Source organism: Megalops cyprinoides, chromosome 13, assembly GCF_013368585.1.
Source record: "Megalops cyprinoides isolate fMegCyp1 chromosome 13, fMegCyp1.pri, whole genome shotgun sequence".
In the NCBI taxonomy this organism is placed as follows: Eukaryota; Metazoa; Chordata; class Actinopteri; order Elopiformes; family Megalopidae; genus Megalops; species Megalops cyprinoides.
Genome location: NC_050595.1, coordinates 9,154,386 through 9,166,541, shown reverse-complemented (window position 1 = coordinate 9,166,541; position 12,156 = coordinate 9,154,386). Strand labels below are relative to the sequence as shown.

At 46.1% G+C, this 12,156-nt stretch overlaps 1 protein-coding gene across 2 annotated transcripts in view; it reads right to left on the bottom strand.

Moving 5' to 3' along the window:
• LOC118787982 (tetraspanin-18-like) overlaps positions 1-9,197 on the bottom strand; it is a 44,782-nt gene extending 35,585 nt beyond the window's left edge. For both annotated transcript variants that reach the window (XM_036543779.1, XM_036543780.1), the window contains exon 1: positions 8,937-9,197. The gene's annotated coding sequence lies outside the window, so the exon portion shown is untranslated. The remainder of the gene's footprint in view (positions 1-8,936) is intronic.
• Positions 9,198-12,156: the final 2,959 nt, after the last annotated feature.

Genomic DNA, 12,156 nt, shown 5'->3' with positions numbered 1-12,156 from the left:
TGCTCGAAGTAGCCCTTAATGCTGACCTGGATTTTTCCACGCTGTTGGTCAGTCCTGCAGGCCCTCCCTGCAGGGGGGGGGGGGGGGGGGGGGGGAGCTGTTCATTTGGGGACAGTAAAATCTACAGAGTAGCTTAAGACCTAGTGTCCACTGACACTGCTGCTGCTTCTAGAAATGGCGCTTACTGAGTGTCGTGCACAGAGGGTGAGCAAACCGTGGCAGATGGGCCTCCAGCTTGTCCCCTGCTATGTGACAACACCTCCTACTCATGCACACGCACACCACCCTGACACACCTGGACACCGGGGAATGTGACTCTTCTTGGACCCTGGCACCCTTGTGAGCACACTACAGCTACGCGTCCTTTCTTCCTACGCTTAATGAGGCAGCAAACCACATGCCACTGCTCCGCCAAGAAAAAAAAGCTTTTAAGAGCTGGAAAAAAGCAGTGTGTTTTTGTTTTTGTTTGCGTGGCGGCCTCACACCGATTCGGCACAAGGGTTTCCAGATGAGCTGGGTTTCTGGTGTCCTCTCCGCCCTCGCCTGCGTTTTACGAGCCACTCCCGGGGACCGCATTGATCCTGGCTGGGGAGGAATCATTAACCCTGCCCCCAGGTAGAGCCGGCACAATGGAGAGTTTTAATAAAGCGCTGATCAGTCCCCAGGCTGCTATGTGATGTCGGGGATGTAGGAAGGAGGCCAGTGTCCTCTAATAGGCAGCCGATGAAAGGCAGCATGGGAAGGCACTCATAATTATCATCACGGGGGCGGTCCTGGAGGAGCTGGAGCAGGAATCACCAGCATGGGCTGGCAGAGGTGAGGGTTTGGCATGCAAAAAAAAGGGGTGGAGGATTGGGGGAAGCTCTGGATATCGCTCTTCAAACTCTTCAAAGATAGGATACGGACACGGTGGCTGCTGTGACAACACTCATCACTGAGCAAGTGTTAAGCATTAAATATTGATGACCACATCTGCATGCTATTTAAATACATACATATGTGTTTCGTCAGCAAAATGGAAGAAAGACTGTAAACATCTGCAGCGAAATGAAGTGGCCCATTTATGTCTCTCTACATTTACCAGATTTGACCAATTTTGGAAACATAAACTGAAATGTGCTTGTTTAAAAAAATCTAGCTTAGTTCTTTTTGCCCTGCCTCTTACTGTAAAAAAAAAAAACACGACATTTCTTTTCCAGAAGAAAACAAAACTAATTAGCTTAATGCCAACCCAGTTATCCCAGCTGAGCTCAGCTAAAATCCACTGGAATGTTACGGGTAGGGGAATTTTGGTTTTCCTCTCTCCATAGCAGCCTGGCCCCGCAATGTGGCAGACAGAAGCAGCAACTGGATATGAGCGAAATTGCACTTAGCGTGTGTTAGATTTCAGAGGAGCCGTCTGCAATTAAACCGCTATTCAGAAAACAGAGACAGAAGCGAGAGGGAGCGAAAAACCTGACATTTCAATATTCCGTACTGCTCTACGCCTCTGTAGTTTCTACATGACTGCACCTTTTCAACACCCTCTCCCGACTCAAACTGAAATGCCAAACCCAAGTGGGACATAAATAAACAACAAGCCAACCACGACAACGGAGACACCAAACATGCATTTTGTTTGTTTTGCTCTCTAGGCCGTTAAACTCAGCACACCTCGGGGGTGAATTGAATTCACTGAGTAGTTTCTTTTCCACAAATGATTAAAGGGCAAATTTATTTTGTTCCATACACATCCTTACCAGCTCTTCTCTGTTCTTGATGGGTGACCTGGGTAACTCCGAAATACAGGTTACAGAACAGGGTCAGTAATGGAACTGATGGCTAAAACTGTGTTGTCCTGCTGGCACTACCAGAACTATGGGAGCAAACCCACTTCCCTCTGCCAGCAAAGTTGGCATGACCATCTGTGGTTATGTATCAACATCCATTTAAGCCCCTCAGAATGAAGGGATAATCAACTGCCCAGCAGGTCAGCACATTCAAGAGGTGCCAACTGTAGGTCAGCACCAGCCAGTGAACTGGCAGACATCGAACGCACACACAACAGCACGGCTATGGGGATGGGTGTGGCCTGTGCGTGGACAATGGGCAACGTGTTAAGGGTTGCCATGGAAATAACAGGAGAGGCACTACTCATACAGGGAATGCTACTCCATGACATGATGCTACAGGAGAATTTCTCTCACTGAATGAACAATCTGATGCAAAACAATAATCACAGATCTACAGGGACAGTAACTGCAAAAGACAGATATGCAATTACTTCACAAGACAAAGGCAATCCTGTCTGTTCTGTTTCGATCTCCTCCTGTAGAGATTTGTGGAGCATACCAAAGACACGTTGGCTGTACTAGGGAGAAGGGAGCAGAGGGGGAGAGACAGAGAAAGGGGAAGAGAGAACAGGAGACAAACCAGAAGTTGGCAGAGTCCCATTTCATTACAAATATGCCTGAGTCAGGAGAAACAAACCAAAATGCCTCTGAGTCACAGTGTAAGACCACAAAAGCTGGTCTCTGTTTAGGATATATTTTTCACAGGAAGAGCCACTCTTTGTAGAAGTGGCAGTTTTAACAGCTAAAGGTAGGAACACGTCATTTGCAATGTGCTAAACCAGAAGTCATTGTTGTCAATATGAGAACAAAGAACCTCACGACAAACCAGCTCAGTGTTGGTAGTAGAGCTTACGCTGCGGCCAGAATTTACGACAGGAAAGTGGGAATGATGTTAGACCTGGGCGGCCCCTATCACACAGTAGTGCATGGCTCCTTCTTCTTGCCACCCAGAGGCTCAGACAGAACACAAACAAACATGTTTGATGGGACCACTGGCAGAGGCGCTTTTTAGAGCAAACTAACTCAGGAGCCATAGATTCTGCTGACTCCTGGCCAGCCTGAGACACACTTGGAAGTGCACTTCATTCTATTGCAGTTCATGCAAAAGTCTGTAACATTCCTCTTGCTGCTTCCTGGTTGCCTGAAAATATACAGTATATATCTTTTACTGATATCCCGCAATTTACAAACTGTGGTTAGTGGGTGGTGTCTGAAGTGCCCCTGTTTGGGGAACATAGGCCTGCATATACTGGGGAAACACTGGTGGCTGCTTGACTTAAATGACCTGGACAGCATGGAAAAAGACACCAGATCCAAGTGCCTGCCGAACACCAGGGTTATCTAAAACTATTTCAAATATCTCTGTAAAGACTCTATCACTCATCACCAATATCAATTTTAATTTGGGCTGTTGGGAGTGTGTAATTGACTTCGACTGTCTGTGTGTCCGGACATTCCAAACTGCCCATTGTTCCAGCTTTTGACAGCCATAAAAGCTGTCCTATTCTCCAGTGTGTGCCGGAAGACTCTGTAGATGTCCAGGAAGGAGATCAGGCTTTTACCCTGCCTATCAAAACACCAGGATGCCTGTCTAGACGTTCCTCTGTGCCGACTGGTTGGATAACTGTCAAATATGCCGCCTAGATCCCATAATGCCATCACTATTTAAAACTGCCTTAATACATTATTGCTCTACAAGATTCGTTTTACTGTTATACATGTGTTTGGCCAAGTGTGCACGTGTTACGCATGTGTTTGAGGTGCGCTGTGCAAACCGCAGGGAGTTCTCCTGTTCACTGAGCATGCATCAGATTTCTTTTTGGAATCTTCACCTTGACAATAAGAGTTCACCCAGATTACAGACAGTGCAATTCCATCCTCAACTTCACTGAAAATCATCACCATGTAATTGGTTTTATTATACCTTCCACCCCCACTCTCCACCCCTGGGCAAATGCTGCCAAGCTCCCCTCAAGACCCGGAGAAAACCCTGGAGACGATTCGTGCACGAGACACAGACACCTCCTCCCGCACCCTCTGTAAGCATGGAAATACGGTTAATCTTCTTAATCATGCCTCACCACATCCCTCTCCTCTCAGCTTTCACACATGCTCAGGTAATCCCGATAGGCCCAGAACGCTCAGATTGCCTGTCAATCATCCCCTGCCCTCCATGCCCTGCTCCTTTCAAGCAGCTTTCACTGTCTTAACCAAGGACCCGGGGATGAATAGCAATAGATTGGGCTGGGATAAAGGTTTCCCACTGACATTAAAGGGATTTTTTCCCTTGCATTTACTGTCTGGCTGACCGGTGGCCCTCTGTCAGTAGCTTTTAAAGGATGAATGAGTGACATGGAAAGTTAACCTCAAAAACAAGCTGGTGGGAAAAGAGGGAGGGGTGATCTGAAGGGGGGAGTAAGTGTTTTGAACAGTTCAGACGTGCTGCGCCGCTCTGTAAATAAGGCGCGCAAACACCTCCGATCACCTCAGAAAGTTCCAGCTATCTGCTTTACCCAGCTTGTTAAAATAGGCCATTTTCCTTCATTACCTACTGGTGCGTTTTCTAGGGGGGAAATCAGCAAAGTGCAAGATAAGCATAAAGAATCCTTGCCTGACTACAAAACAAAAGGTCTGTTTCCTCATGATAAGCGAACGTGTCAGCTACCCCGGCCCCAGGACTTCCCCGTGAAATTCATTGTTGAGCTTCCAGCTGCGGGTCTTTCTTGGGTTCAGCAGCTGGGCAAGACAGGGGGCAGAGCTGCGGACGGATTGATTTGGGATCGAGAGCCACAGACCCCTGAGGTCACTGTCAGTCTGCGTCTGAACCCTAGGTTTGGAAAGGGAGGCTTCAGGGCCTTTTCCTCAAAATCAGACAAAGAAAAACTGACTGTGGGATTATCTTGGCACATGAGCCCAGAAAACAAGCTGCTGCACATTGGATATATCAGCTTTTCTTACAGTGATATGGTCTTTAGTCATGTGAAACACATCAGCTTGGAGACAATGTACTGTGAGATCATGCTCTGTCTTCTCTGGAAACCAAGACTGAAGCAATCTGACGAGCCTCAACTGGCAACTGTCACAGACAAAACAGAGCACATGGTATTAATGATTACAGATCCAATCAAAAAAGAGTGTATCAGAAGGGTTTCGTAACACAGAGTAAAGTACCCCTCTTCTTACAGTTCCTGTCTTCAAAGAAGGCCTAATTACAAATGCACACCTTTGCCTCTTTAATCATTTCTACTAATCCAAAAGCATTTTCCAGTTCTACTGTGGCAAAGAACCAAATAACCAGGCCCATTACTGGCAAAGGGGCCCCAACTGAAATACATTCGAAGAGTCCTCTGGCAATCAAAAAAAGCTATTTTTCCTCTTCACAAAGCTAACAGCTCTTCCATTTAGGTCCTGGATCTCCATAGAACATTCATGCAGGCTTTTAAGGGCCTAATACTCCAAGCTGGGAGATGAGTTATAACCTGCATCCCCCCTCAACTCCCACCTCACTAAACTCATCGATAGGGAATGGGCCGAGGGGCTGCGGGGATGGATGGATGGATGGAAGGGGGGGGGGGGGCGGTGGAATGAATTACCCGAGCCGATTAGAGCTGTGAAAACCGGAGCGAGGATCAAGCGGGGCCTGACAACTGGCTCATTTGCCGGGCGCATCGGCGAATATTAACATCACGGGGAGAGAGCAGGAGAGTGAGAGAGAGAAGGTCCTCTCCACGAGACGGAACGTGGCCGCCCAGTGGCACCAGACCTCGGGCTAATTTCATAAAGCTCAGGGGTTTAAGTGACTGGGACTTCACCCCCCCCCCCCCCACCCTGCAAGGAAACAGCACCTTCTCCCCTGCCGGATAACAGTGGCAACAGCTGCATGGAGTGCGGCTGAGAGAGGGGAAGGAGATCGGGGCTGGACGCCAGCTGCTCCCTATCCCACAGGCCTCTGGATACAATCACAGCTGAGGTGTCGTGCAGTAATGAAATAAACACACGTGAGAGAGGGAGGCAGAGTGTGCTTCACTGGACCCCAGACCAGGAAACGCGATACTATCACAGAGACCGGAGTGCAAAAGGGGGTTTTCCTTCAAAAATACATCGCTTCTGTGATGAGGTAAACACAACGGCGAAGGACATGCATCCACTGTTCAGGAAGGAGGTTATTGCATTCCCCCCACAACTTGGTTTACTGGGGAACAAATATGATAGATGGAACCTTAAACCAAGCATACAGTGCGCACTGCAGCCAAAGCCTCAACACATGGTTCCCACCATCTTTCATCAGGAGATTGTTACCACAACTCGTGGGCCAGCATTTCTTACTGTAGCTTCCCTGGCTGGACACCGCCAGAGAGGCCCAGTGAACCAGGCTGAAGGTATTCGTAAACCTCAGTTTAACCTTATTCAGAAGGGCTTGCTTTCCAAGGTCAAGTATCAGCAATGTTAAGTGAAGCCTTTGGGCTGAAAATGACCAGACGGCCTGTTTTTACTATTTTATCTTTAAACACACTGTCCAATCAAAAGTATGTGATATCTTGCATTTCAACACTTCGTGTTGCTTTCTGGTATTCCACTGCAAAATTGCAATGAGGAAGACCTCTGATTCATAAGACACTTTACTTACTATAACAAATCAAGCACTAGGTCTTTGGCAGGCCTTCAGTCCTTAGGTTTAGTTATTTCTGACTAAAGCTGCTCCACCATCACTGATATGTTTTTCCAAACAGTCAAACACTAACCACTAAATTGTGAACAAATGCTCCAGCTTTTGCATCTGCAAGACTACACAAATGTTTTTGATTATTATTAACAAACAATTACCAAACAAAGCTGCTATCATCTGAAGAATGCGTACTAAGGCTGCATTTATACTTTAAACAAACAGATTATGCAGAAGCCTCTGTCTACCCCACTTTCCACATCCATCCGCAATGCTAGCCCATCAATCTCTCCTAAAGAAGGTAATTGTACAGCCACTCAAAGCAGACTGATCGGATGGCTGGTCTTTTTCCTCATTTCCAATCTATATTCTGCAGCATTGATTACCATTCTAACCTTGCGGTGACAGAGCGCGGCTGTGAGTGCTTCTGACACAGTCATATTAGGCTACACTGTCCAGAGCGCCTCACCTCCCATGAATCCCATTATTAATGACTCCCTCTGAGCCAATGACTGCACGCGCAAGTGGCTGGCTAATTGAAACCTGCTTTGCTCGGAGCCTCAGTCTCTCTAGAACAAGTGCAGCAAACTTCACTCTGCAGGTTCAAGTCGAAGCTTCAGATCAGGGCTGCTGTCTATTTCCAAACTTCCAAACTCAATATAAACATTTCAATAGCAAGCTGTGTACATGGCATTGTCCAGCTAGCACAACAAAACAAAGATGATGATCATGTATTTATTTCCTTAGGCATCATACAGTAAACTATAGCAGCATGCAGTTTAAATGAATGTACATATACGTCTCGTTAGTGTACAACATATAAACATATACAAACCTATATACAGGGGAATGTAAATTGTATCTATTCTGTCTTTATCGTCTATAATAAAGTAACATACTAAGGCGTATATATAAAGGTGTTATGAAAACGTATTGATTTTCAAGGTTGAAGAACAATCAAACGTTAGATTACAACCACGTTCTCTCGAAAGAAGACAAGGAAATCAGGAATGTCCCAATAAAGAAACGGAAACTAGGAATCTACTGCTGGACATTTTTACGACCAAGAACAATCGGCGAACTCGGGGGTCCACGTGACTGTCACCTAGACGAATGTAAAGTGGCACTGAATTTCTGCTCTAGGCAAAGGTGCTGCCAACTGACACAAGAATATGTGTCGGGGAAGCAACCTCAAACGGTTATGACAGGAGCTCCTCGACCTCTTGCTACATGCTGCCACATCTCCACCTTCCTTGTGCTTGCGAATCGCTTTCAATGCCTTCAAAGAGTGCCTCGCGAAAGAAATGCATGTGCTGTAGCTAAATGGCTAGTGAAGTCCTCAAACACGCATTAAATAGTCAATTTTAAATGCAACAAACTACTGTGTTTATTACAACGTGCAGCAACGTGAAAAGACCATAACCACGAGCCAGGTACGAGCAAGCATGCAGGTCCTGGAAGCCCACCCCTCTCCAGTCGCAAAACCAGCAAATGTCACGATTCCACAAACAAATGCAACTAACAACTGGCCACCTACCGCACACAGTAACAGACGTTGGTGCCGCATGGTATATCAGGTTTTAGAGTTTTTAACCACTAAAATAAGTGCAAGATGAGTATGTTGACGTTTTACTGCGATAAACTGAACGCCACCCAGATGTAATGTATGGCGATGTACTGTGATGGCGTCTTGCTCTAAGTAACTATTTCTGGTAATATATGTCTTTTGCAGTGAGATTATTATGTGTATGCGACTTCTTAGTGTCAGTTCTATTATAATTCGTAGGACTTGACAGTGTAGTGGTCACCATTGCATACATTTGCGCTACGCAGTGCAAAAAGTAGCTATCCGAACAGCTCCTGTGAAATGGTTACGGAAAGCAGTGAAAAGTGAGTCAGATTCGAGGATCACATTTTAATGCTAAACGTTAGAATGTTATGAATAAGAATGCAGCGCAGATTTACTAAAAGAAAGTACAAAGATATTAGTGCCATACATGATTGTGGCAGACGTGCCAATAAGGTGAACTTGGACACGAAGTGTCTTCTAATAGGCTTTCTGCTGAGATGGTCCAACTACTCGCAAACATGCAAAATGTAGCCCATCCGTGCATTGTGCCAATATTTAATTTAGTTTTAGAGCAGTCTATAACGGGTCTTGGTAAAGTTGAAATGTTGCTGTAAAAATGGCAAGCTCGTGTGAAAATCCTACATCTATACCGATAAGTAAAAGGAGATCGTTTTCTTAAGATACTGTAGAAGTATTCTTTGCAAAGTAATCGAGGGACACAAACTAATTTCTCGCCGTAATTATGCAGATGTGTTATCTCGGCTAAACTTCATGGCGAGTTGCGGTCTCCGGGTTTAATTCTGGGCATTTGTTACAAACGTTTGACCAAAACAGCTCCGCTACAAAGAAATATGAAGAAACTAGCCCTTACCTCCAAATGTAGCTTAGTCCACAAAGCGTGCGTGAGCTGTACTGTACTCCACAAATACGTGACAGATAGCGGATTATGCGTTCTTCAGAAATTAGATGCACACGTAAACGGATGGAGAAATAAACTGTTGAGTGAGAGTGGTCTGCGACGGGGGAACAACAGGCTTCAGCCTTAACCTAATAAAATCCAGAGTCCCTAGAATTTACAGCCCCCAATTTGGTCATGCCCTCTTTCAGGGAGATTTGTATGCAAACAGCTCTCTTTCGAACTCATGCTCGATACGAACGTTCAGATTGCTCAGCCCCCCGAAGGCGGGCGCAACTTCAGTTCACGCCTACTGTTAACCCTTTTGTTTTATTTCTCGCCCAAGCCCTCCACCAACTATTAGCCTACATTGTCCCAGTTGTGGAAATGTTGTTTAGGTTCGCGAGTCCTGCGGCTGTGCTGAATAAAATAATGTTTTCCAGTCAGGCATAAATTTGTGCCTATAAGTCAATGGGAGAGGTCGTTTGCCAGCGGCAGGAAAGCGAGTGGTTGAAATGTCTTTCTTCTGTGGCTGTCGTGGAGCGTGTGATCTTTTCTTCCCTCTCTCTGTGGGTCGTGACATTCCTTACCAGAACCCACTACTCTCACCCTTTTTCTCTCAGGCAAAACTGGTCTTCAAGCAGTCATTTGTCATTGTGAGAAGTACGGTGTGCATTTAGACTAAGTTTATTTGTTGTGTACATGTATATCGTAAGCTGTTTAATTATCAAACAAGGTTACTATTTTGAATAATGCAACACACGTACGTTACACAAATCACGGCGTAAAATACTCACTTGACCTCACAGCAGTCTTGTCGATGGATATTGTGACAAGTCATTAACAATCCTCTTGTACAGACCCAGGTATTATTTAGGCAATTTTGCTTCCTCCCTCTCTCCCCATTCTATCACAGAATTCCATTCCGTTGTCTAAGTTGTGTGTACATTTTGCCTGTCTGCCACCGTAAACACACACAGCGATCTCCCCGAGCAAGTTTTTTTTTGTGTCTGTAGGTGCTCCATTTCAGGGCATTTGTTCTAGAGCTAGCATGAATTAAACACAGACAGAGACAAGCCGGGGAGCGCCGGTTCTGTCCCCGTGCCTGGGCCTAGACAAGCACAAAGGCTTTTATTTGGGATTTTACGGATTTGGATAATCACATATCAGAGCGGATCGCACACCCTCCGGTAAAACATGACTGATACGTAATTATAATGCACGCATATTATAATTATAGCCCCCAACTTAAACGGACACTTAAATACTTCAAGAGCCCGTGAAATGGATCGGTTGTTTTTTTTTTTTTTTTGTCTCGAGCTGCAGCTCACTGAATTTGTGTGTACAATACAACTGTCAGCCGTAATGCCGAGATACACAAATCGAGGCAACGGTAGTTAGCAGTCACGGCAGGCTGTCTCCTTTTTAGCTGCAGGCCAGAAAAGCCGCATGTGGTCATGACGTGACAATGGCGAGCTCTGTTTCTCTAAATTAACTATCACAGCACATGTGCAACGAGGAGTGCGCTGAGGGAAGTGTCAAATGGCACTTCTAGCCTGGTCAGGCAGTAGTGTTATGACTCAAGGCTGAGGAAGTGGTGGGAGGGGCAGGACGACAGGGTTCGCATTTCAGCCCTAAAGAAAACACAGAAGATTAGGACTCTCCACCAGCATTGTCATATTAATGGCCTTCTCTGGCCAGAGGTGCAAACTCTTTATCTAGCCACTGCTTGACTCTAGACTGAACAAAAGGTAATGCAGGTCAGGCTTTGCTCATTTTGCCACGGTAGACAAAAGATTGGTTTAGTAGCATCCTTGTAAATGGTTGCTATGTGACAAATTAATTACAGAGATGATACAGGGAATAAAAGAGAAAACATTAAATTATAATCAAGAGTGGCAAAAACTACTCTGAGGACAATTTTCACCCTCACCTCACCCTTTACTACTCTTGTTTGGGTAATAAAAGATGAGATCATTCATGCCACTTCACATCATACTTATAGTGTTTCACTTCTGGCAAAGACACAAGGTTTTCTATTTCTCATGTCTTACTAGAGGCAGACGACATTGCTATCAGACACAGAATCCCCTCCCCTCTGTGCCCCCTCCATTGTCTCCTGATGGCAGGCAAGTACCCTTGTTGGAGAGGGGCAGATGTGGCATGCTCAGTGTGAGGGTGTGACATGCTGCCCAGTGTTACAGTGCATCACTCCTGTGTCACGTGCTTCCCCAGATAGCCTCAATCTGTCATTTGGCATCAGGTAACACCCAGGGGATGGGCACCATACACAACCGGGGGGGGGGGGGGGGTGTACAGGGGGACGTGCGGCAGGGAAGGGGGTGGGGATGGGTGTGTTGCCATGGTGCTGCCTGTCGTGTCCCGCGCCACCTCATATGACATGGTGGCAGAGTCTGGGATGCAGGGCAATCTGGCCCTCCTGTCTGTGACAGACAGGGAGCTGCAGTTGGCAGGGTCAAATGACTGCGAGAAAGAGGGGCAGCAAATATCGGGGGCCATTGACCAGGGCCAGGCACATCCTTCTGACCTAAGTCTGAGATACACCTGGATACACCTGGCTTGAACGTCACCATTTAAAAGTCTTGCACAGTCTGTTAAAATCTCTTTAATGCTGATTGGAGAGGCGGTAAAAGGGGAACATAATTCTTAAGATATATGAAAGAAAAAAAAACTTTCTATGCAAATCTGTCTCTTCAAGAATGCCTTTCTTCATGCAACTCTGACTCATAGTTTTTTATTTAGCTGTAGCCTAGCAACCTGCCAGGCCTCTGGCTGTCATTGGCCAGGAGACAGCAGCTGAACTGGGGGGCACAAGAACATGCAAAGTAGAAAACATTTACAATATAATCATCAAGCAAATTGATGCCATCACAGAGGATGTGTAGAATCCTTATTCATGTAATACAGAAAAGATGTCTGCATTGTACTCTCTTGCCACGTGGAGCTAAACCAGTCCAGGACATCGGAAGTGCAATACCACAAATTACTGAGGACATAAATGAAGGAATCTGACAAACGTGTGGGACTGGAACCCATTATAACGGAAGATTCTCCCTCCTCTGGGCCATGGGTTCCCGCGGACAGAAGCCGTATCGACAGTGACATTCGGCGAACGCTCACAGCAGCCGGCAGGTGCTCCTAATTGACTGATCTGGGGCTGCGAGGTCCTGCGGGA